The following is a 25,776-nucleotide window of genomic DNA, read 5'->3' as shown; positions in this document are numbered from 1 at the left end:
TATCTTTTAGAAATGATTATTTACAACAATGGTATTAGTGACACAAAACATCCCACCCCAAAAAATCTGTGACGCTCTCCCACCAAACCTGAGAGGAAAGTGAGTACAAATTTAGAGAGCATTTATGACTAAGGGGTAACTCACATGTTCTGGTGATTAGAGTTTCCCTTTCGGCATGGTGGAGTTTTTTTTATGCTTCCCCTGCTGGGCCTCTTATAAAGCCTTGAATCTGTCTTTTCCTATAAAATACAAAATATTCTTAGCTGCCCACTGAAGAGACTACCACCAGCCACTGCTGTCCGAGGAAAGATGCTAACATCTTGATGGCTTCCTATCTCGGAAAGTCCCAAGTCCTCCAGGACCACAAAAGCTCTCAAAGTCCTCCTCTGGTCATGGTAGGGGTTGGAGAGATGGAGAATGTGAAAGAGACTGAGGCTAAAGCCAAGTTGCTCTCATCCACTCACACCAAATGTATCTTTCTAAAAGGTAACTCTCCTAGTAATTATCTGAAGTTGAAATTCTTGGATCCTGAAATGGCTCACTATTTTATAAGTGATCCACAAAGCATGATCTACTGACTGATCATGAATCAGAAGCAATCAGAACAGACTGCCCATTGAATTTGGTTGAAGTGTCTTTGATCTGACTCAATGAAGAAGTGTTCTCACCTGGTAAAGGCATTATAGTGCAATATCTTACCACTTAGTTGAAGTGAGGTTAGTTAATTATCTAGGCTGACTCTCCACCCCGCCACCATTGTAAATGAAGCAGGACTACATAGATTGCCCTTCCTTCTGTTGAAATACACGAGAGATGCTATCATACAGTTATTTCTATTTTTCAAGGAGTTTCAGGTATAACAGTTGTTTGGACAGATCCTCAGCAAAGTTCTGAGCTACTGATAATGTGTGTGTTCATTCTTGGTTGCTGAAGAAGACCATACCATCAGAGAAATAATGACATAACTTGCACTTGACTTGGTTTTGAGGGAGAGAGGGCTGTACAGGTCACCAGCCTCACTTCTCCTCCAGAGCCATCTGAATCCAGTGACCAGATATTCATCACGATGACTGAAGATGACCCAGGATGAGGCAACTGGGGTTAAGTGACTTATCTAAGGGCACACAGTTAGTGAGTGTCAAGTGTCTGTGATGAGATTTGAACTCAGGTCCTCTTGACTCCTACACTGGTGCTGTGTTCACTGCATCACCTAGCTTCCCCTACTGATAATGTGATGCCTATGTTAAGGACTTCCTAGGGAAGTGTTGAAATCTTTACTAAACATTCTAAAACTTGTCATTGTGTTTGTTGGTTTGGTTGCTTACTTTGATTTGGTTTGGTTGTTGGCTTATCTTCCTACCTAAGAATTCCCAGAGGACAGCAGGAAGTGGAGATAAAAGGGAATAGGAAGACAAAGAGGAAAAGGGGATTCCCTACATAGGCTTGGGTGATGGCTGAGTGGGAAAGGAGGCAGGTTGGGAGCAATATGAGCAGCAACGGTGGCCATGGAGCCAGAAGTCTGGGAGAGATGTTTTGTTTTGGTTTTTATTTTTAATATTAAAATCATTTAATTTAGTTTAATTTCACAAGGAACAATAAAAAACTTCCATGATTTAAGCAAATCTACATATGATAATGTAAATCAGGCACTACAAATGCAGGCTTCTGGGTAAACTTCCAATGTAGCTTCTGGAAGATACACCTAATCAATTCAGAACAATCCATTCACCTCTTCTGATACATGATCCAAGTCAATGTCACAGAAACAGGGCCAAGTTGGGAGAACAGGCATTGTACTCAATGTCCCTACCAAAGGGTCCAAGAAGCCAGCACCAACACTGGCCCAGATGTCATGGATTGGTAGAACAAAATCTGTGGGCACACCTTTCTTTTCTGGGTCATGAGATAAGGACAGATGTATTTTAACCATGCAGATGGGTAGGTTTCCAAATCATGGCTTTGTGTAGACTTCGACTTCATGTTGAGCCTCTGGCAATAGTTCAACATCATCAGCCCCATAGATCATAGATTTTCTGTGCAATTATCTTGATATTATCTACAACAGGGAGATGCATGTCATAGAGGAGCTGGAAGTGACTTGGAGGCTCTCTGGATGGCCTGAGCGAGGGGAGCAGCTCCCTTACCTCCTTCTGCCCAGTGAGTGCATTTCACAGCACTGAAGGCTCCAGTTTCCTTAGCCAGATGGAAAGCCAATTCCACTTTTGCCTCAGTACCAGTCATGAATGCACTGATAGCCACGACTACTGGAATGCCAAATATCCTGGCATTTTGAATTTGTTTGCCCAACTTGCAAAAGACTTTTCCTAAAAGCTCCAGGTTCTCTTCTGTGTGATCCTTCGGTAGAGGTATTCCAACAGTGACTGTTGGACCCCCTCCATGTATTCTGAGAGCTCTAATTGTGGCAACAAGTGCCACTACATGAGGACAGAGACCAGAATATAGGTATTTGATGCTAAAAAAACTTTTCCATTCCAATATCTGTTCCAAATCCTGCTTCAGTCACTATGAATCCCTCAGGGCCAACAAGTTTCCGTGTGATCCTGTCAGCTATGATTAAGGAGTTTCCATGTGCAATATTGGCAAATGGTCCAGCATGAACAAGCACTGAGGTCCCCTCTAGCATCTGCATGAGATTGGACTTGACTATATTCTTCATGAGCATTGTCAAAGAGCTGCTCACTCCCAAATCTTCAGTATTGTTTGGTTCTCCTTTCTTACTACTTGCCACCACCATCTTGCCCAATCTTTCCCTCATATCTTTTAGACCACTGGTAAGTGCCAAAATGCCATGATCCCACTAGCCACAAAAATGTCAAGCTGAGTTATTCATGTGTGTGTCCTTGCTCAGTTGTTGATTGACCAATTGTGATTTCCCTCAAGAATCTGTCTTCGGTATCTAACCCTCTTTGTCAAGTTATGGTTTCTGGATCAATATCCAATCTCACAAATCTATATATTTCTTCATCTCTTAAGGTGGCAGGGTCATCTTTTTCAATTGCTAGTCTCTTCAGCCTACAGACTTGACTACCTGAGAAGTTCCTTACTCCATCAACTGAAGACACTGAACAATTAAAGAGAGCCTTATTTGTCTGTGTCAGTTTGTGGAATATGCGGGCATCAATAGCAGCAAAAACCAAATTACTAGCTGCACCAATGACATGGATGTCACCAGTGAGATGGAGGTTGAACTCTTCCATTGGAACAACCTGAGAATAGCCCCCTCCTGCAGATCCACCTTTTATTCCAAAAGTTTGGCCCTGAGATGGTTGTCGAACACAAACAAAAACATTCCGATGAAGATGTTCTCCCAGAACTTGAACCAACCCTATTGTAATTGTATTCTTTCCTTCTCCCAGAGATGTAGGGGTTATTCCTGTTACGACCACATATTTTCCATCAGGTTGGTGTTTCAGGCATTCTAAGGTGTACAGCGGAACCTTGGTTTTTGTTTGGCCATACATTTTCTCTTCTTCAGAGAGCAAGCCAATGACTTTAGCCAAGTAACCAATGGGCTTTAGTGTGCAAGAATGTGATATTTCAATGTCTCTTGGAACAGGAGTCTTAAGGCTAAGCTGATTATACTGGATATTCCATTTTCCTGGTACACATTTCTCTAGGAAATGCTTTGCACTTTCAGCTGTGCTCTGCATTAACATTGCCACAGTCATGGGTCCAACTCCACCAGGAACTGGGGTGATATAGGAAGCATTCTCTTTTGCTTCATTATAAGCCACATTCCTCAGAACTCTTCTTCCATTAGGTCTTCTGTTATCTGAAACATAGTTGATTCCACAGTCTATTATGACTGCTCCAGGTTAAATCCATTCTCCTTTCACCATTTCAGATTGTCCATTTGCAACTACAAGGATATCAGCTTTATTCACCTCCTCAGACAACTGGATAGTCTTTGAATGGAATGTGATCACTGTGGCATTATTCCATAGAAGCAAGTCATGCATTGGCGCAACAACAATCTTGTTACGTCCAATTTGGAACTCTTGTATCAACAAGTGGGCCAGATAGAACCTCAGCTAGACAGAGTCTGAATTGGATCGAATCTGAGCCTGGGAAAGGTTTTAAAGGCCAATGATACAGTTGTTCTCCTTTTTCAAGCCATGGGGATAGATGTAAAGAATGCCCTATGTCATTGCAGCTGAAAAGTGTGAGAAGTTCCACTAGAGGCAGATGAATTTTGGGAAATGCAAAGGAACTAGCCTGAAAGTAAACTTTTCTCTCCCCTTCACTTACTTGTTCCCTAACAAGCACCGATTTGCAGGTGATGAACTAAGTTGTTTCCTTTCTTATTTCCTTTTTTTCTTTATAGAAGTGTGATCAACCTTGACATGTGTATTTCCCCATGTCCCTTTGTTCATGGTCCGAGTGTACAATGGGACAGCCCAGGTAATGTTATTTATTCAGAACCCTGATTGCCCAATATTTATTCGAGGCTCCAGGTGGGGAATTCTAATAATCAGACCACTGTCAAAGATTCTCCTTGTCCCGCTGGGGACATCTATTATAAGTCACTTGTCCTATATTTCCTTGTAATGTTGGAAGTTCCCCAAAACATAAGTTTAAAAGGAAATTCAGGATCTGTCAGTATGTAAGATTAATTTTGGCTTCATAATCGTTTACCTTCTCCTACTGTTCCTAGTTACACTGTATCAGGCTGTGCTGTCATGGAATGAGAGAAAGGAAGTTACCACTACGTTTCAAACACAGTGGCTAGAAAATTTCAATAGAACAGCCTGTTTAGTTATTTTTAACTGGCTGGAGTTGACTCCCAAATCTTTCTTTACCAAGCCAATTATTTCCATTAGTTATAGTGAAATGGTCAAATGCCTTAGTGGAATGTAGCACTTTATTTTTAGTGCTTGCGGTTTAAGTAATGACTTGAAGAGTGTGTGTGTGTGTGTGTGTGTGTGTGTGTGTGTGTGTGTGTGTGAGAGAGAGAGAGAGAGAGGGGGGGGGGGGAGGGAGAGGGAGAGGGAGAGAAATTTGGAAAAAACACCCCCACTCCGTTAACTTTTCCAATAGATTTCCGTGATTTTGCAATTCACAGGCATATAGAAAAAGAATTGTCAGGGTCCAATTTGGCTTTTCTAAAATGATTTGACTTCTAAAATTTAATGCCTAAAATTTCAGATTTCTTTTATGTAAAATAAACAGGCTGGGCTATGAAACTGAAAATCACTTTTAGCTTTAAATCTTCCTCCTCCTCTTTTTCTTCTTCTTCTTCTTCTTCTTCTTCTTCTTCTTCTTCATTGTTTTTCTTTGTTTCTTTCTCTTTTATTTCTCCCCTCTTTCCTTCCCTCCTCACATACACACAATACACATATACACATGTATATGTGTATTTAGGTATGCACATATATGTATATATACATGTAGATATACCTATATTATCCTATAAAATGTATTTTACCAACTGAGTGGATTGTGAATTCCTTAAGACCAATCAGGTATTTGTACCTACAGTTAGAGAAGTGAAGCACAGGATCTAGTCATAAACCGAATATTCTCCAGTCTTGCCACATCTAGAACAATGCGTTGAGCTAGGGAGGTCATATTTTAGGGAGAACATTGAAAGGCCAGAGCACATTCAGAGGAAGGCCAACAAGATCGTGAATGTACTTGAGCTGATGTCTTTTGAGAATCAGTCAAAAGAATTGGAGATGTTTAACCCTGAGAAGAGAAAACTTCGGGGGTTAGGTAGATAGCTGGATTTAATTTTTGGAAAAGAAAAGTTATATGATGTTAAAGAGGCATTTAGTTTGTTTTCTTTGGCCTCAGAGCATGGAACCAGGAGCAATGGGAAGAAGGTGAATAGAGGAAATTCCAAAGGTCTGCAGATACAGTAAGCACTAACTATTATTTTCCCTTAGAAGAGTTTAGGTATTTTTTTCTCTGCTTTGTATGAACAACTGACATGCTACTCCTTGGACCAAATCATGTTTCCACTTCTTTCATCTACTTCCATAGTATGTTTTGCATTCAAACTCTTCTTTCTGACTTAGTTCAAACCCTCAATATTTGGACTATTATCATTACCATATATCATTATATATATATATATATATATATATATATATATATATATATATATATATATAGGACCATAGACCCATAACTTGGCTCCCTGCTCCTAGTTAGCTTCCCAATCTATCTTCCAAACAACTGTCAAACTGACATTTCTAAAGGGCTGACCATGGTATTCCCCTACTTCAATGTCTCTTGTCTGTCTCTATAACATGAAACCTCTTGCATTTGAAAACTTTCATAATCTGTCTCCTATTTGTTGTCCAGGATGATTGTCTACTATTTCCCATTGTGCACTTTCTATTCCAGCAAAACTACCCTTCTTTCTGTACTACGTACATGGAATTCAATCTCCTGTCTCCACACTTTTGCACAGATTGCCCTCTATATATTACTTCCTCACCTCTACCTCTTACAATATCTAGCTATCTTCAAAACTTAGATTAATTGCCCCTTCCTACTGTAGGCTTGTCTTGACCACCCTCCCCCCCCCCAGGTGTTAGTGTACTTTCTCCATTGAAACTATGTTGCATTTATTTGGATTTTTTTTTTTTGTATTTACTTATCTGCTTATTTGCTATTTCTGTACAAAAGAAAGCAGATGCCCTATGGGCAAGATATATTTCATTTTAGTTTTCTTTTTTTAAAATTCTGGAACCAAGCATGGCATCTAGAATAAAGGTGTTTAATATTTGTAGAATGAATGAATGGATGAATAAATGACTTTTCTTGGGTATCTAACAAATTGATGGGTGATAACATATGATCATATTGTAAATCAAAAAAGAGGGGCCTTGTGGGTATGTGCCAAAGTTACTCAAAATCAAGTCAAGTAAACAATAGTCTCAGAGAAAAGGAAGGGGAAAAGAATCTACTACATGCCAGAAACTCTGCTAAGCACTTAACAAATGTTGTGTCATTTTAAACTCACAACAACTCTGGGTAGATACTGTTACTGCCCCCATTTTATAGCTGAGGAAACTGAAACAAACAAAAATTAAGTGACTTGCTCAGCATGACCACACAGTTAGTAAATGTCTGAGATGGGATTTGAACTCACATTCCTGTCTGGAGACACATTGCTCTTCCACTGCACCATCTAGTGGTTGTCTAGTGGCTATAGCAGCCTCCACTGCTTCAGGACCAGGGTACTCTAGGGCAAAACCTTCAACAACCCTCAACTCAGAGATTTTCTTACTTGTTTCCTGGTAAGTTTCTCTGTCTCTCTGGGTCCAAAGGAAAGCTACTGTATATGCTCTAAACATAGAAACAAATATCTGGAAAATTATTAATAAGCTGGTTGTCTCCAGCTCCACTCAGGGAAAAATATCCTTTTCCCTCTGTGTTTGATTAAGGATCCCTCAGTTTCACTCCACACATTGACAGTCAGACAGACAAACTTTTGTTATATGGCCATATATTTTTGATAACATTTTAAAATAGCATAAAATGAGAATAAACAACTAAAGGAATAAAGTTACTGCTGAAAAGGGACAGATAGCTGTTTTACCCATCTTATATTCCTTATGCCCATCAGATTGGAGGGGGGAATGGAAGCAAGTGGTCAACAGATAAATGAAAATTAGTTTCCAATTAGGACTAAGAGGGGAAGGTGGTGCTGGGGACTGTGCTTGTGCATCTGTTCATCTAATCTATCACATGTGTGCCCCATGTTATTTTGATTCTTTGTTCTGATCCCAGTCCTGGTGTCTACCTCAGCCTCATTTGGACACTTCTTTTACTCGGGTCCCAGTCTCTGTTGCCATCTGCTTGTGTTCTCAAGGAAAATGTTGCCCACAGACTTTATAGTCTGATTCATGTTCAGAAACTTCTGTAGTTCCAGAAGGTAGTGTCTTCTGCCTGTGTTTGACTTTTCCATATAAGTAGTATTTCTCTGGGAAAGTTCTTCCAAGATTAAAGAGTCAACAATTGAGAGAACTCTGAGAAATGGCTGCCCAACTACATATAGACACTTCTAGCCCACCAAGTCCTCATGGTAATATTTATAGGGAAAGGATGGCCTGTGTTGAGACAAGGGCTATACTATATTGATTTTGTTTCAAAGGCAACTCAGAGTTCTAGCACAACCTTTCTATTCTTATTTAAAATTGAGGAAACGGGTCTAGAGAGAAGTGACTTGCTTAAGATCATTTGGTTAATGATGATAAGAAGCATGTATATAGAGCTTTAAAGTTTGCAAAACATTTAGCATGCATTAGATGCTTTGTACATCACATCAACTCCATGAGGTAACTGCTGAATATATTATTATAACAGTTTTATATCCAAAGAAAATGAGCTTCAGAGAAATGGAATGTTTTGTACATGACTACATCTAGGTAGTAAACGGTAGACAGAACGCTGGGCTTGGAATAAGGAAGACTCACCTTCATTAGTTCAAATCCAGCCTCAAACACTTAGTCTCTGTGAGACCCTGAACATGTCACTTAACATTATTTGCCATAGCTTCCTCCTCTGCAAAATGACCTGGAAAAGAAAATGGCAACCCACTTCAGCATCTTTGCCAAGAAAACCCCAAATTGGGTCATATAAAGTCAAATATGGCTGAACCAGGGTGGAGCCAAGATGGCAGAGTAGAAGGACTGACCTGCTCTGGCTCTGCCTACAAAATACTTATAAAAAATGACTCTAAAAAAATCCTAGAACAGCAGAAGCCACAAAGTGAACGAGTGAAGGCGATTTCCAGCCCAAGACAGCTTGGAAGGCCAAAAGGAAAGGTCTGTCACACTGGGTTCAGAGTGGAGGGAAGCCAAGCCTTGGCCACACAGCATGGTATGGGACAGGACTGGAGCAGGCTTCAGGGAACAGAATCACAGGTAGCAGCTGTGGTTCCCAGATATCTCAACTCACAAATGCCAAAGAAGGGTTCAAAAGTCAGTAAGAAAGCTTTTTCACCTGGGTGAGAAGGGAGCCCAGTTTGGCCCCAGTCCTGGCCCCAGAGTGGCAGCAGCCAATGCAGCAGCAGCACCGACTTTTGGAGACCTCAGCCTAAAGACACTGGGGGAATCAAGTGGCAGATCTGAGTCTCAATCCTGGGTGGCTGTCCTGGGGTGAGGAGGAGTGCTGGCATGGTAGAGCTGGCAGAGACTCTGGAGATGGAATCCTACTCATAGAACTTGAGCAGAAGAGTACTCATGGTTTATAACAGACCAGATCACAGCCCAGGAGTGAAGAAAAGTCCTCTCCCTTGATTGTGCCACCTTGGAGGAACTGAGAACTTACTAAACCCTAGAGTATACCATCTATTTGACAAAGGACTCAAAAGTCAAGTAAATGGCTGGGAAAATGCCCCAAAAAGAGAAAAAATTAAGACTATAGAAAGTAGCTTTCTTGGTGAATAGGAATTTTTTCCATTTTTCGGATGAGAAAGAACAAACCATACCATCAGAGGAAGGCATAAAAATAAAGGCTTCTGCATCTAAAACCTCCAAAATATATGCAATGGTCTCAGGTCATGGAAGAGCTCAAAAAGGATTTTGAAAAATCAAGTCAGGGAGGTGGAGGAAAAATTGGGAAGAGAAATGAGAGCAATGCAAGAAAATCATGAAAAGCAAGTCAACAGCTTGCTAAAGGAGACCCAAAAATTGCTGAAAAAAAATATCACCTTTAAAAATAGACTAATCCAAGTAGTAAAAGAGGTCCAAAAAGCCAATGAGGAGAATACTTTAAAAAGCAGAATTGGCCAAATAAAAAAGAAGTTTTAATATCTCACTGAGGAAAATAGTTCTTTAAAAATTAGAATGGAGCAGATGGAAGCTAATGCCTTTTTGAGAAATGAAGACATTACAAAACAAAACCAAAAGAATGAAAAAATAGAAGACAATGTGAAACATCTCTTTGTTTTTTTTTTGTTTTTTTTTTTTTAATTTTTTTATTTTTTTAATGTTTAACAATCACTGCCATACAATTGCGATTTTATCCCTCCCCACCCACCCCCCACTACCTCCCTCCCTCCCCACAACTGCATACAATTCTGTATAGATTCTACATATACTTTCCTATTGAGTATATTTTCACTATAGTCATGCTATGTAGTCAGACTAAGATAAATGAAAGAATCCGTATAACAAATCAGAACATGATACACAAACAGATACACATACACAAACATGATCTGCTACATTATGTGAGTGACTTCCATATTTCTCTCTCTGAGTGTGGAAGGCATTTTGCCTTGAGGTCCACCATTGGGATTTTTTTTTTTTTCAGAAGTTCTTGTGTTATTACAAAAATCTAAGTCTACCAGAAAAAACTCTCACACACTGTGGTTGTTGCTGTGCATAAAGTTCTCCTGGTTCTGCTCCTTTCACTCAGCATCAGGTCATATAAGTCCTTCCAGGCCTCTCTGAAGTCTTCTTGTTCATCATTTCTTATGGCACAATAGTACTCCATTACATTCATATACCATAATTTATTCAGCCATTCCCCAATTGATGGACATCCCCTTGACTTCCAGTTTTTGGCAACTACATAGAGTGCTGCTATAAATATTTTTGTACATGTGGGACCCTTTCCCATTTTTATGATCTCTTGGGGATATAGTCCTAGTAGTGATATTGCTGGGTCAAAGGGTATGCACATTTTTGTAGCCCTTTGGGCATAGTTCCAAATTGCTCTCCAGAATGGTTGGATGCGCTCACAGCTCCACCAACAATGAATTAGTGTTCCAACTCTCCCACATCCTCTCCAGCATTTATCATTTTCTTGTTCTGTCATGTTTGCCAATCTTATAGGTGTGATGTGGTACCTCAGAGTTGTTTTGATTTGCATCTCTCTAACCAATAGTGATTTAGAGCATTTTTTCATATGATTATAGATAGCTTTAATTTCTTCCTCTGAAAATTGCCTGTTCATATCCTTTGACCATTTATCAATTGGGGAATGACTTGTATGATTATACATTTGGGTCAGTTCTCTATATATTCTAGAAATGAGGCCTTTATCCCCGAGCTTAGCTGTAAAAATTTTTTCCCAATTTACTACATCCCTCCGGATTTTGGTTGCATTGGGTTTGGTTGTGCAAAAACTTCTCAGTTTAATGTACTCAAAGTTATCCATTTTGCATTTCATAATGCATTCTATCTCTCCTTTAGTAAAGAATTCTTCCCTTCTCCATAGATCTGATAAATACACTATTCCTTGCTTCTCCAGTTTATTCATGGTATCAATCTTTATACCTAAATCATGTACCCATTTGGACTTTATTCTTGTGTACGGTGTCAGGTATGGGTCTATGCCTAATTTCTGACACACTGTTATCCAGTTTTCCCAGCAATTTTTGTCAAACAATGAATTCTTATCCCAGAAGCTGGGGTCCTTGGGTTTATCAAACAGAAGGTTGCTATATTCCTTGCCTACTGCATCTTGAGTGCCAAGTCTATTCCTCTTGTCTACCTCTCTGTTTCTTAGCCAATACCAAGTGGTTTTGATAATTGCTGCTTTATAGTACAGTTTAAGGTCTGGTAGCGCTAGGCCACCTTCCCAAGCATTTCTTTTCATTAGTCCCTTTGATATTCTGGACCTTTTGTTTTTCCAAATGAATTTTGATATTATTTTATCCAGCTCTAGAAAGTAATTGTCTGATAGTTTAATTGGTATGGCACTAAATAAGTATATTAATTTGGGTAGAATTGTCATTTTTATTATATTAGCACGGCCTACCCATGAGCAACTAATGTTTTTCCACTTACTTAAATCTGACTTTATTTGTGCAAAAAGTGTCTTGTAATTGTGTTCATATAGTCCCTGGGTTTGTTTTGGCAGGTAGACTCCTAAGTATTTTATACTGTCTACCCTAACTTTAAATGGGATTTCTCTTTCTATCTCTTGCTGTTGAACTTTGTTGCTAATATATAGGAATGCAGAGGATTTGTGTGGGTTTATTTTGTACCCTGCAACTTTGCCAAAGTTGTTTATTAATTCAAGTAATTTTGTACTTGAATCTCTGGGATTCTCTAGGTAAATCATCATATCATCTGCAAAGAGTGATAACTTAGTTTCTTCTTTGGCTATTCTAATTCCTTGAATATCTTTATCTTGTCTAATTGCTACAGCTAACATTTCTAGTACCATATTGAATAATAGTGGTGATAATGGACAACCTTGTTTCACCCCTGATCTTATTGGGAATGCATCTAGCTTATCCCCATTGCATATAATGCTTGCTGAAGGTTTTAGATAGATACTGCTTATTATTTTATGGAAAGTTCCCTTTATTCCTACGTTCTCCAATGTTTTTAGTAGGAATGGATGTTGTATTTTGTCAAAAGCTTTTTCTGCATCTATTGAGATAATCATGTGGTTTTTGTTAGCTTTGTTGTTGATGTGATCGATAATGCTAATAGTTTTCCTAATATTGAACCAGCCCTGTAGTCCTGGTATGAATCCTACCTGATCATAATGTATTAATCTCGTGATAAGATGCTGTATTCGTTTTGCTAAAATCTTATTTAAAATTTTTGCATCTATATTCATTAGGGAAATTGGTCTATAATTTTCCTTCTCTGTTTTGTCTCTTCCTGGTTTGGGTATCAAAACCATATTTGTATCATAGAAAGAATTTGGGAGGACTCCTTCTTCCCCAATTTTCAAGAATAGTGTATGTAGTATTGGAATTAACTGTTCTTTAAATGTTTGATAGAATTCACTTGTGAATCCATCTGGCCCTGGAGATTTTTTCCTAGGGAGTTCATTGATGGCTTGTTCAATTTCTTTTTCTGAGATGGGGTTGTTTAAGTATTCAACTTCCTCTTCTGTTAATCTGGGCAATTTGTATTTTTTAAAATATTCATCCATCTCGTTTAGATTGTCGAATTTGTGGGCATAAAGTTGGGCAAAGTAGTTTCTAATTATTGTTTTAATTTCCTCCTCATTGGAGGTGAGTTCACCCCTTTCATTTTTAATGTTAGTAATTTGGTTTTCTTCTTTCTTTTTTTTGATCAGATTAACCAAAGGTTTATCAATTTTATTAGTTTTTTCATAAAACCAACTATTGGTTTTATTTATTAATTCAATAGTTTTCTTTATTTCAATTTTATTAATCTCTCCTTTGGTTTTCAGTATTTCTAATTTGGTATTTACTTGGGGATTTTCAATTTGTTCTTTTTCTAGCTTTTTCAACTGCAAGCCTAAGTCATTGATCTCCTCTTTCTCTATTTTATTTATGTAAGCATTCAGAGATATAAAACTTCCCCTAATAACTGCTTTTGCAGTGTCCCATAAGTTTTGGTATGTTGTCTCACTATTGTCATTCTCTTGAATGAAGTTGTTGATTGTTTCTAGGATTTCTTCTTTAACCCAACCCTTCTTTAGAATTAGATTATTTAGTTTCCAATTGATTTTTGGTTTCTCTTTCCATGGCCTTTTATTACATGTAATTTTTAATGCATTATGATCTGAAAAGGATGCATTGATTATCTCTACCTTTCTGCACTGGATTGTGAGATTTTTATGTCCTAGTACATGGTCAATTTTTGTAAATGTTCCATGTACCGCTGAGAAAAAGGTATATTCCTTTCTATTCCCATTTAATTTTCTCCAAAGATCTATCATATCTACCTTATCCAGAGTTTTATTTACCTCCTTAACCTCTTTCTTGTTTATTTTAAGGTTGGATTTATCTAGTTCAGAGAGGGGGAGGTTGAGGTCCCCCACTAGTATAGTTTTGCTATCAATTTCTTCCTTCAACTCCCCCAACCTCTCCTCTAAGAATCTGGATGCTATACCACTTGGAGCATACATGTTTAGTAATGATATTGCTTCATTGTCTATGGTGCCTTTTAGTAGGATATAGTTTCCATCCTTATCCCTTTTCATTAGATCTATTTCTGCTTTTGCTTTGTCTGAGATTAGGATTGCTACTCCTGCCTTTCTTACATGAGCTGAAGCACAATATATTCTGCTCCATCCTTTGACCTTTATCCTATGTGTATCCCCCCGTTTCAAATGTGTTTCTTGTAAGCAGCATATTGTTGGATTATGGCTTTTAATCCATTCTGCTATCCGTCTCCGTTTTATGGGAGAGTTCATCCCATTCACATTCACAGTTATGATTACAATCTGTGTATTTCCCTCCACCCTCTTTCCCACCATTTGTGCTTTTAACTCTCCCGTCTCCCTTCCCCTCCTCAATAGTATTCACTTTTCTCCCCCTCCTCCTGCAGCCTTCCCCTCCTTCTTTTAGCCCCCCTCCCTTTTAGTCCCCTTTACTCTTATTGCTTCTTTCCTCCCTTTTAGCCACCCTCCCCTTTCTTCCCCCTTCCCCTCCTACTACCTATAGAGCTAGTTAGGATTATCTGCTTAAGGTTATTGTTCCCTCCTTTGAACAAATCAGATGAGAGTACCTCTCAAACAATGCTCATCTCCCTCCCCTCCTTCCCTCTACTATAGTTTTGTACTTCTTCCTGTGATATAATTTGCCATTTTCTGCTTCCCCCTTTCCACACCTCCTATTACATTCCCTTCTCATACTTAAATCATATTTTTGCCATGACATCATTTACTTTATGCCCGTTCCCTCTACATATATCCCTTTTATCATAATAGCTGCACAGTTCTCAAGATTAACAGGTATCATCTTCCCTTACAGGGAGGTAAACAGATTGCCCTAATTGAGTTGCAAGTTTTTGTTTTTGTTTTTTCCCCTCTGTTTACCTTTTTATGATTCTCTGGAGACCTGCATTTGAAGATCAAATTGTCTATTGAGTTCTGGTGTTTTGGTCAGGAAGCTCTGGAAATCCCTTATTTCGTTGAATGACTTTCTCCTTGCCTGAAATGTTATGCTGAACTTTGCTGGGTAGTTGATCCTTGGTTGGAGTCCCAACTCCTTTGCCTTATGGAATATTGGGTTCCAATTCTTTCGATCTTTTAATGTAGAAGCTGCAAGGTCCTGTGTGATCCTGACTGTGTGACCTTGATATTTAAATTGTTTCTTTCTGGCTGCTTGTAGTATTTTCTCCTTCACTTGATAGCTCTGGAATTTGGCAACTATATTTCTTGGGGTTTTGAGTTTGGGATCCCTTTCCGGTGGGGAACGGTGGATTCTTTCGATGACTATTTTGCCCTCTGAGTCTAGTACTTCTGGGCAGTTTTCCTTGATGATTTCCTGGAAGATATTGCCCAGACTCTTTTCTTCATCATGGGTTTCTGGCAGGCCAATAATTCTTAGATTTTCTCTCCTGGATCTATTTTCCAGGTCAGTTGTTTTTCCAATTAAATATTTTAGATTTTCTTCTATCTTTTCATTCTTTAGATTTTGTTTGACTGATTCTTGTTGCCTCATTGAGTCATTAGTTTCTACTTGCCCAATTCTAATCTTGATCGTATTGTTTTCTTCAGTTAGCTTTCGCATCTCCTTTTCCATCTGGCCAATTTTTCCCTTTAAGGAGCTATTTTCTCCATTTAATTTTTGTATTTCTTTTTCCATTCGACCAATTTTCCCAGTTAGGTTTTGGGTTTCCTTTTCCATCTGATCAATTTTCCCTATTAGGTTTTGAGTTTCCTTTTCCGTTTGATTAACTCTTCCTTTTAGGGAATTATTCTCTCCAGTTAATTTTTGAACTTCCTTTTCCATTTCTTCAATTTTCTTTTTCAGATTAATGTTCTCATCAGTGAATTCTTTTTTTATAGTTTTAAAATCATTGGCCAGTTTTTGTTTTATATCCTTCTTCAGACGTTCCAGGTAATCTAGTTGTGCTTGTGAGAAATTCATAGTCCCATCTGAGGTTTCAGATTTAAGTACAGTCTCAGCTCTGACCTCTTTGGTGTTTGTGTTTTGGTCCTTATCCCCATAGAAAGATTCTATGGTTTTTTCACTTTTCGTCTGCTTTTTCCGATTCATGATGTTGGCTGAGTGTTGTAGCTTTTGGTTCTTTCAGTCAGAAGATACAGATCTTTTAAGTTGAGTTGATGTTTGTCTAGGCTAAAAGCAGGCTTTTTTGTTGTTGTTGTTGTTGTTGTTGTTGTTGTTGTTTCCCAGATCAACCCTGGGGTTAGCTTGATAGGTGTGTGGGAGGTGTGGTCTGGTCTCAGGATATCTCCTCAGCTGGCCTGAGGCAAAGGCAAGGTCCGGGGATGGTGATCCCAGCTTCCCTATTGTCTTCCCTTTCCCCTGGAGGGCTGGGGCACGCCTAGAGGCTAATGCGTGTTCCCGCCCCTCCTGGGGCTCTTCTCCCGGGCTGAGGCTTGCCTGGGTCTCAGTGAGAATTTTTCTCTGCCCTGGGTCGTCTGTCCCTCCAGATAGCCTCCACCACGGTGGGAAGAATCCCCCTTTGGCACCTCTCTAGCCTCTGGTGTTATGAGACCACCCGTCCCCTTCTCCTGCTTCCACTGATCCAGGATCAATCTGGGGAAGAATTTTATGGTTCCCTCACGGTCATCGGGGGGGAGGGGAGAGCACTTACTGATCACTCTGGCATCCCAGCTTCTGGATGTTCAAGTAGTGACCCACTGAAGTCCCGTCTTTTGGCTGAAGATTTCAAAGGCTGTTGCGCTGATATCGTTGGCTCGGCCTGGCTTATCTCCTGCTCCGCTGGTCTCGCCCGCCACTCTCGGGCCCCTCGGGTCCCCTCCGCCCTGCCGCACCGACCGCGCTGCGCTGTGCGCCGGGGTCTTACCCCCGCGGAACAGATCCCTCCCGTGGACCTTCCAGTCCAGCCTGGGCTCCGAATCTGTCAAAGTCCGTCTCCCACTGGATTCTACACCTCCAAAGTCTGGTCAGGCTCTCCCCCCAGATATATCCAGAGGAGTTTTTCCAGGAGCTTAGGTGAGTCGTTGCTTTCACTCCGCCATCTTGGCTCCGCCCCCCGAAACATCTCTTTGAACAAACAACTGACCTGGAAAAAAGATCTGAGAGAGATAATTTAAAAATTATTCGTCTACCTAAAAGGCATGATCAAAAAAAGAACCAAAACATCATCTTCCAAGAAATATTCAAAGAAAACAGCCCTGATATTCTAGACCCAGGGGGCAAAATAGAAGTGGAAAGAATTCACCTATCACCTCCTGAATAGATCCCCAAAGGAAAACTAGGTCAAGGAGAAAATATTTCAAGCAGCTAGAAAGAAACAATTAAAGTATTGTGGAAATATAATCAGGATAACACAGGATTTAGCACCTTCTACACTAAGGGATCAAAGGGCTTAGATTATGATATTCTGGAGCTCAAAGGAAATAGAATCAAAACCAAGGATCAGCTACCCAGAAAAAGTGAATATCATGCTTCAGGGGAAAAAATAAAATTTCAGTGAAATAGAGGACTTTCAAGTATGTTTGTTGAAAAGACCAGAGCTGAATAGAAAATTTGACTTTCAAATACAAAAATCAAGAGAAACATGAAAAAGTAAACAGGAAAGAGCAGTCTGTAGGAACTCATTAAAGTTGGACTGCTTACATAACTACAAGGAAAGATGTTAATTTTAACTCATGAGACCTTTTTCAGTATTGAGGTAGTTAAAGGGAAAAAAAAAACATATATATGTACCGTTAGGGGTATGTATGCATGTATATATTATAGGTATGTATGTGTACATGAGTGTATGTTTGTATGGGTACACATACATACACACACACAAACACACACACATAGAAGGCATAGGATGAGCTGAATATGAAGGGAGAATACCTAAAAAAATAAAATTTACTGCTGAATGGAACATACTAGGAGTATGAGGAAGGGAGAAATAGAGTGTAGCAAATCATCTCACATAAAAGAGGAAAGAAAGATCATTTACAATGGAGGCGGAGGGGGAGATAAAAGGAAATAACTGAGCTTAACACTCATGGAATTTGACTTAAGGAGGGAATAACACACATTCAGTTGGATATGGAAATCTATTTCATCCTGCAGGAAGGCAAAGGGAAGGGAATAGGAGAGGGAAAATAATAGAAGGGACAGCAAACTGGGGAAAGAGATAATCAGAAACAAACACTATTGTGGGAGAACAGGTCATGGAATAGAATGGAATAAATGAAGGGCAGGACAGAACAGAGGGAAATGTGGTTAGTCTTTTACAACAAAACTATTATGGAAGCGTTTTGCATTTTTGCACATGTATGACCTATATTTAATTGTCTGTTTTCTCATTGAGTGTGCTTGAGGAGGGAGGGAGAGAATATGGAACTCAAAGCTTTAAGAATAAATGTTAAAATTGTTTTAGTATGCAACTGAAAATTAAAATATACAGGCAGGGAAATGTAGATATGTATTCTGCCCTACAGGAAAATAGAGGAGAAGGATAATGAAAGAAGGTGGGCAACAGAAGGGAGGACAGACTGGAGGAAGGCGTGGATGATGTGCATGCTGTCCTGAGGTGGGGAGGGATGGGGAGAAAAATTTTGAATTCAAATTCTTGTGGAAGTGAATGTTAAGAACTGAAAATAAATCAATTAAATATAAAAATATGATTGAACCATAAAAACACATGGGAAGCAAGTACTCAGGGGTGGATCTGACCCCTGCCTTATGACTAAAAGTTGTGTTCCTTCTGCTATGTCATACTTCCTTCAAAAGAGACTTATGCTATCATCCTTCACGTATAGTGTTGATACTTTAGATAAATATTCTTTCATCTGAATTATAAGGAATTTAGAGCACCTCCAATATTGGGTTCACTGATGTAGGTTTTCTTATCTTCATTCTAATTTAAAACTGCAATATTTTTATTTTTCAAATATCAAATTAAGGCTGCTTCATATTTCTGAGGGTTAGAAAAGTTTTAGATGTTGAGGCTGATGTAGACCCAAGTGCTTAAAATGTTTAGCTTTCAAAAATGCCTGCTGTAATTGTGTTTCCTTTTAATTATGAATCATCAAGAGAAAACTATCCAGTCTCTTCAACAGAGGGGATGAATGTCTTTGAGCTTAGATGGTAAAATTAGTGAAATGTGGCTCTCAAGGGAAGCAGACCCAACTTGGAGTTGGAAAAAAGCATGATTCAAGTTTTGCATCTGATACACCATAGCTGGGCAGCCATGAGTATTCTCTCATTCATTCTCTCCATGAAACAGAGAGCACTTGAAGCCTAAAATACAGACAAGTTTCTTACTTTCATTAGTGGCAGGATGTTGGAATCTATACTCAGGGTATCACAAACCTAGACAGCAGAAGGAGGAGAAAGAGAAGAAGGAAAAGGAGAAAAGACATAAGGAGAGCAAACAGAGGCTAGAAGAGGGAGTGAGGGAATAGGACTTGATATCACCATACCAATAATCCTAGACTTTAATGTTAGGTCACAGATATGACTATTTTACATCTTATTTAAATGCCCCATTGCATCCATGGCTTTATCAGTGATTCCTTTTGTGCAGATCCAAGTTCCTCCAGGCTTTTGAACTTCCATACTTCTTGTCCATGTTTTCCCATGGAAGCAACAAGGATAATCTACCCAGTATCCTCAAAGCCATTCTCTGGAGCTTTCCTATTTCATGGCTTAAGTGTTCTGTCATCATTGACTCTAGCTTCAGGATTGGTTCATCTCATTTTCCATGTCATTTGTGACATATTTCATGCCAATGTTGGCACACAACTCTCTACTGGTAACATAAGATTATTAACTTGGAGCTTGATAGGACTTTGGAGGTCATCAAGTCAAGCCAAATCAATTTACAGATGAGTAACTGCCTTTACTACCCTGTGTGAACTTGATCAAGTCACTGAATATCTGTGGATCTAAGTTTGCCTCCTCATCTTTCCTCCATCACTGAACTTTGGTGACTGGAAGAGTGAGCGAGGCAACTTTGTGCAACTCTGCCTTAGTTAAATCCAATTCAGGTACAAGTCAAGACATCATTTCATGATGACATCAGTCAGCAGAGGATGACGACAAATGGCAAATGGCAAACCAGAACTTGAATCCCAGCTTCCATATGCAACTTCAGTCTTATTTCTACCATTCAACTTGGTGGCTTCCATTAGTAATTTTCAGGTTTTTATGTCCCTAAAATTTTTAATCATATTTTAATGGAAAACAAATGAAGAGTGTTGAAATTCACACAAACACAAATCCCCACAACTCCCCACAAAACAAAACTATCATAGGTCTTAGGAGAAAGTACATAAAATCAAAATTCAGAAAGGCCTTCATTCATTGACTCCTCCCCCAACATTCAGCCATGAGAGTTTATATACAGCAGGAGGCTTGTAAATTCTAGGATTATTAGAAGGAGGGATACAGTCATCTTTCTAATCTTGGACTGTTTGAATGTTTCTCAAGAGTCCTAAAGTATCAATTTGGCTTCGTCTACTGTAAGTAAACCATAATGGGATAGTTTCATGTGCTTTGGATTAATTTTATCAAATACACAAACCCATACATGCACACACACTGAATACATGCACAAACATCACCTTACTTGATAGATCCAGCTTATACTAGTTTGAGTTTATGACATTAAGGTTTGTAAAACTTTTGTTGAAATGGATTAGTATTTGATCATTATGAGAACAATCAGAATAAGTGTTGCCAGTTATAGATTCTAATCTTAGCCAAGTTGCAATGGACATATGGTCTATAATAGGGGGGAATTTTAGGGCTGATTAGTGCATACAGTACCCTGCCATAGGTTTAACTATGCCTCATTAGTGTTCCAATGCATTTTAAGAATGAAGGAACATTTTCTTCTGAAAGCCAAGGCAGGACTGCATGCACACACACACACACACACACACACACACACACACACACACACACACACACATACATACATACACATACACACACACTCACATACATTTATACACACATGCGCAGACACCTTAAATTCATCCATCAGATGTGCTCCCCTATTACCTTACGGTGACCTTTTAAGATCAGAAAAATCTAACCACCCTTTTTGGGATGGTTACAAAATGTCTTAGGAGAACAACTTCTTTTGAAGTACTTTTTTCCCCATAAAAACTGTAGAGTGTCCATAAAAGGAAATAATTTTTGTAATATTATTTAATAGATAGGATAGCTCTCCGGGAGGGGAAGAGAAAGACTACTGAGGTAAATATTGTATGTGAGTAGCCAGAACATTGACTAGTCCAGGTTCAAAACACACTTGTGGGTGTGGTCTCTGAAAACTATACCTTTTGAGCCCCAATTACTCTGTCAACTTTAATAGTCAACTAGTTGAAACAAGCAGTTCAGAGTAAGGACATTTATTTTTAAATGGCTGAAAAAAAAATCTCCTTTTTAAAAAAAAGAAAACTAAGGTAAAGATAGGTTAGGTGGATTGTCCTCTGTAAGGCCTAAGGCTGGATTTCAATTCATCTTCCTGACTTCAGGTCCAGTATTCTGTGCACTGCACAAACTAACTGTCTCCTACGGACAATTCACTTGCAAGTCAAGACATCACTCTCCTGATGTTACTGGTTCTCTTTGAGAACAAAAGATAGAAAAAAAGCAACCAACAACAGCTGTTTGTTAGAGTTTTGACATATGAGCAAAAAGAAACTCCTTCTCCTTTTGTTGTACACTCTAAGAGCGACGAAAGAAATATAAAGATTGGGCCCTCCAAGGTTGAGTTTTGTTTTCTGTTTTGTTTTTTTTCTGCAGGAATATCTTCCTTTTCTATTTGACCTACTTTCTTGACTCAGAACTGTCTCTTGCTTGTTTGTTTTGTTTCCAAGCCTAGCAGAGTCAGAGATGATCCTCTTTAGTCCTTTCCATTACTAGATCTGTGACATTTTAATTTATTTACAGATTGACAAAGTTGTGATAGAGGAAGCAACCCATTCATGATGGTAAAAGAATTGTTAAAGACCCCTGGTGGATTGAAAAAACAAAACAGAAAGAAACCTCTAGGGCATGGATCAAGACAACCAGGTCTTAGAAGAGTTTCCTGTAGAATCTGCAAAGGAAAGAAGGGAGAACCAAATTCTCCTTTACTACTACCACCCAGCCCCCCTCTCCCCCACCACCACCACCAGTGCCATGGCAGCATCCAACAGAACCACATCTACCAAACACCAGAATAAGTCAATGAGAAGACTGGAGAGAGAGTTTGACCTGGCAGGTGGAAAATGAGAAGGTGAGAGGAGGTAGCCTAGGGATTCCAGGATAATGACCAGCCAACTGTAGACATGCCCTGGGGCAGCAGTGAGAGGACATAACTGAGAAAAATAAAAGGACATTGAATCCCTGCAGCATCATTAGCCTAAGTGGCCTTGTTCACAAGCGCTCATTAAAGTGTGTGCTTGCTCTTCTGACCAACATTGTGTGCATTTGGGGTGATAGTGTACACTGATGGGTCTATGGAGAAAATATCTGATCATTAAAATTCATGAAATGTCTTTTTTCTAGATATGCTTGCAGAAAGCTAAATGTGCACTCGTCAGCGAGGGCTCATGAGTTACACGGTTTTATGAGTTTTCTTAGGAAGGTAGTACCTAACTAGTGAGTGTGATTTTGGAATAGCACAAAGAGAGAGTGCTACAAAATCAGTTCCAGTCTCAAGCAGCTTACATTCTGCTAAGGGGTTAAGATATGTACACAGATAAGAAAATACAAAGTATATACTAAGGAATCCAAAGTAATTTCAAAAAAATCCAGAGAATCAGAACATGAGTGATTAGGGATTACTTTGTGTAGCAGGTGGCAACAAAATTATGATTTAAGAGAATCCGTGGAGTCTATAAGGTACCTAAGTGGCACAATGGATAGAGCACTGGGCCTGAAGTCAGGAAGACTCATCTTCCTGAGTTCCAATCTGGCCTCAGACACTTACTAGCTGTGTGACCCTGGGCAAGTCCCTTAAACCTGTTTGCTTTGGTTTCCGCATCTGTAAAATGAACTTAAGAAAAAAAAATGCAAAATCATTGCAGTATCTTTGCCAAGAAAACCCCAAATGGGGTCATAAAGAGTCAGATATAACTGAACAACAAGAGAGTCTACAAGGGAGAGGTGATATATGGTGCATTTGAATTCAGGACAATAGCCTGGGCAGACACAGGGACTCAAGGAATGGAGTATGAGGTACCTGGCACAGCTATCAGGTCAACCTAGAGTGGAAAGTGTGTGATCATAAGAATCATAAGAAATAAGATTGGATGTTAGTGTCCATGTACTTCCATCTACTAATCCTAGTTGCTGGTTATTTCATTTGTTCACCCTTGCATGCAGCAAACACTTATTAAGCACTTACTAAGTTTAAATCACTCTGCTAGAGTCATGTTCCTTAATTAGTTCATTTGGTTACCAGTTCATTTTTGTTATAGAAAAAAAAAAAGAGGAAAAATATTAGAAGAATAGAAGGCCAAAGAGGTCTATTTTTCCAAAAAAGGCTTAAAACTTTAATTTCTCCATTAATGATAAATTTCCTTATTTTCCTTCCCCCTATTTAAACTAATTATCACTTCAATTTCCCTGAAAATCAAGAAAATCCAGTTGTAGGAATCACTGATATTGAAATCCTAATATTTCTTTTCCCCTCATGTAGCGTTTTGAGTTTGGGATTCCATCAGAAATATGTCTTATCATTTGAATCTGATTAAATAAAATTAAAAGACCATTTTGCTAAATGATCTCTCTCTCTCTCTCTCTCTCTCTCTCTCTCTCTCTCTCTCTCTCTTTCTCTCTCTCTCTCTCTCTCTCTCTCTCTCTCTGTGTGTGTGTGTGTATGTGTGACTCCTCTCTTTCTCTTCTCTCTCTGTCTCTGTCTCTTTCCTCTGTCTGTATCTGTCTCTGTCACTGTCTCTCTCTGTCTCTCTCTGTCTCTCTGTGTATGTCTCTCTCCATCTCTCGCTCCTCTCTCTGTCTCTGTCTCCGTCTCTCTGTCTCTCTGTCTGTCTCTCTCATTGATTCCACTTTATACTAAGTACTTAAACTCAATAACACCCAGTAAAAGCCAAGGTCTTTAAGTCCTTGTCCAGCTTTGTATATAAAGTTTTATTTCATCGATTAATTCATTTTGATTGTTTTCATTATTTACACAATGAGATTACCTACTGAAATAAGACTGTGTTAACCAGATACAATTTAAACTAGAATGGGGGTGGGGTGCTTGGATGGAGACAATAAAACTTCAAAACTAGCTAATGCTTTGCAGGGAAGTTTTGTTGCCAAAGAAAGCAGATAAGACTTTCACACTGAACTGAGAACTGCAGGTAATTAATTCCCCTGGCAGAGAGGTTAAGCACATGCCCTATTCTCTTAGTGAAGTGTGAAAGTGCACTTCCAGCAGACTTGGAGTGGGGGGATCAGAAAGTGATCAGCAAAGGGACATATGGCCCAGGCAGGGAAAACACTACAAAAGTAGACTGGATGATTTGAAACAATTGAGTATCAGCTAAGGGAAATGACATTGGCATCAACTTTTCCATGACCAAAGTAAGCTCTGGAAACTAAAGGTCCCAGAAAAAGTCAAAGCACTTCGAAATTTCTCTTAGGTTATTTAGTTTCTATCTCTTCTATCACTTTTCTTTTCCTTCTGCCTTCTCTCCACTCCTCACTGCTTCCTGTATTTTTTCTTCTCTTTATCTCCCTCCTCTCTTTTTTCTCCCTTCTCTCCCTCCTTTCTCTCTCTCTCTGATTCATCTCCTCCTCCCCCTCCTCTCCTTCCTCCTTCTTCTTCCTTCTTCCTTTCCTTCTTCTTTCTTCTCCCATTTTTCTTTCTCCTAGTCTTTCTTTGATTTTCTTTTCCATTTTCCTCCCTCCCCCACTTCGTCAAAGCATTTGATTTTCTTTCTCTACTATCTTCATGGGCACCTGGGTACCCAAAGCATGATACTGAACTTCAGTGCTTTCAAAGTTTTTCATAGAGCTCCCTAATTGACTGATCTGATCTGATCTACATATCTCCCCCCACACACACACACACACTTTTCTCCTTTTAAATAATGTAATGTAATTCCCATCATCTTCTGTATCTTTAGTTCCTGATTTAAAGAAGTAACCTGTAATTCATCACCATTCAGGAAAATATGTGTGATCTCAGAAATCCTGGATGTTGTAAAATATAGTGAGAGGTAGGGAGGGAAGTGAAGAGAAGAGGGGGATAGAGATCTGAACATCATTACACTGAAAAAGCTCTTAATTTTCTATAGTTTTGCCAAGCATGTCTTGAATATTTCAAACCTTCCACAATCCGCTTGACATATTAAGAGGTAGGCATAGTAAACTATTCACCAGGGTAGCTAAATCAGATCATAGAAAGCTAGCATCAAATGCATGCCATTTCTATTGTGTGGGTTTACTTTGACATTAAGGAGGGCAACATTTGGAAACACTGATTGGAACCAGGTGTAGAATAATGAGAATTCTTTTTAGTGATGCATTTCTGTGTTTTATAATGCAGCAGTTCCAACAGTACACACCTGCTTGTCCAACACATAGATTAAGAGCTGGGAGGTACCCTAGAAATCATCTAGCCCAACACCCTCATTTAATAGAAAAGGAAACTAAAGTCAGAGGCAAAAAGTGCCTCTCCCAAAGCTATCCAGGTAGTCAAGAATTTGGAAGAGAGTAGATGATTTGCAACTGTTTAAACTCAATTAAATCCAATATTTCAGAAGTCAACAAAAGCAAAAATTAGGCATGTTCCAGTTTCTGCGCTTTTATAAAATTGAATATCTTTGAAAATTCTTGAAGAAATTATCCAAGACCAGGCTTTTTGACCCATGTTTGGTCATCTGATGGACCCCTTTTCAGAAGCATGTTTTTAAATGCATTAAATAAAATATACGGGAGTACAAAGAAAACCAATCCTATTGAATAGC

At 39.1% G+C, this 25,776-nt stretch overlaps 1 pseudogene; it reads right to left on the bottom strand.

The window, feature by feature from the left end:
* Nucleotides 1-1,641: 1,641 nt before the first annotated feature.
* LOC140514788 (C-1-tetrahydrofolate synthase, cytoplasmic-like) overlaps nucleotides 1,642-25,776 on the bottom strand; it is a 43,817-nt pseudogene continuing 19,682 nt past the window's right edge.

This window comes from Notamacropus eugenii, chromosome 7, assembly GCF_028372415.1.
Source record: "Notamacropus eugenii isolate mMacEug1 chromosome 7, mMacEug1.pri_v2, whole genome shotgun sequence".
Classification (NCBI taxonomy): Eukaryota; Metazoa; Chordata; class Mammalia; order Diprotodontia; family Macropodidae; genus Notamacropus; species Notamacropus eugenii.
The sequence above is the reverse complement of the archived record's forward strand: the minus strand, read 5'-3'. Positions and strand labels throughout refer to the sequence as shown.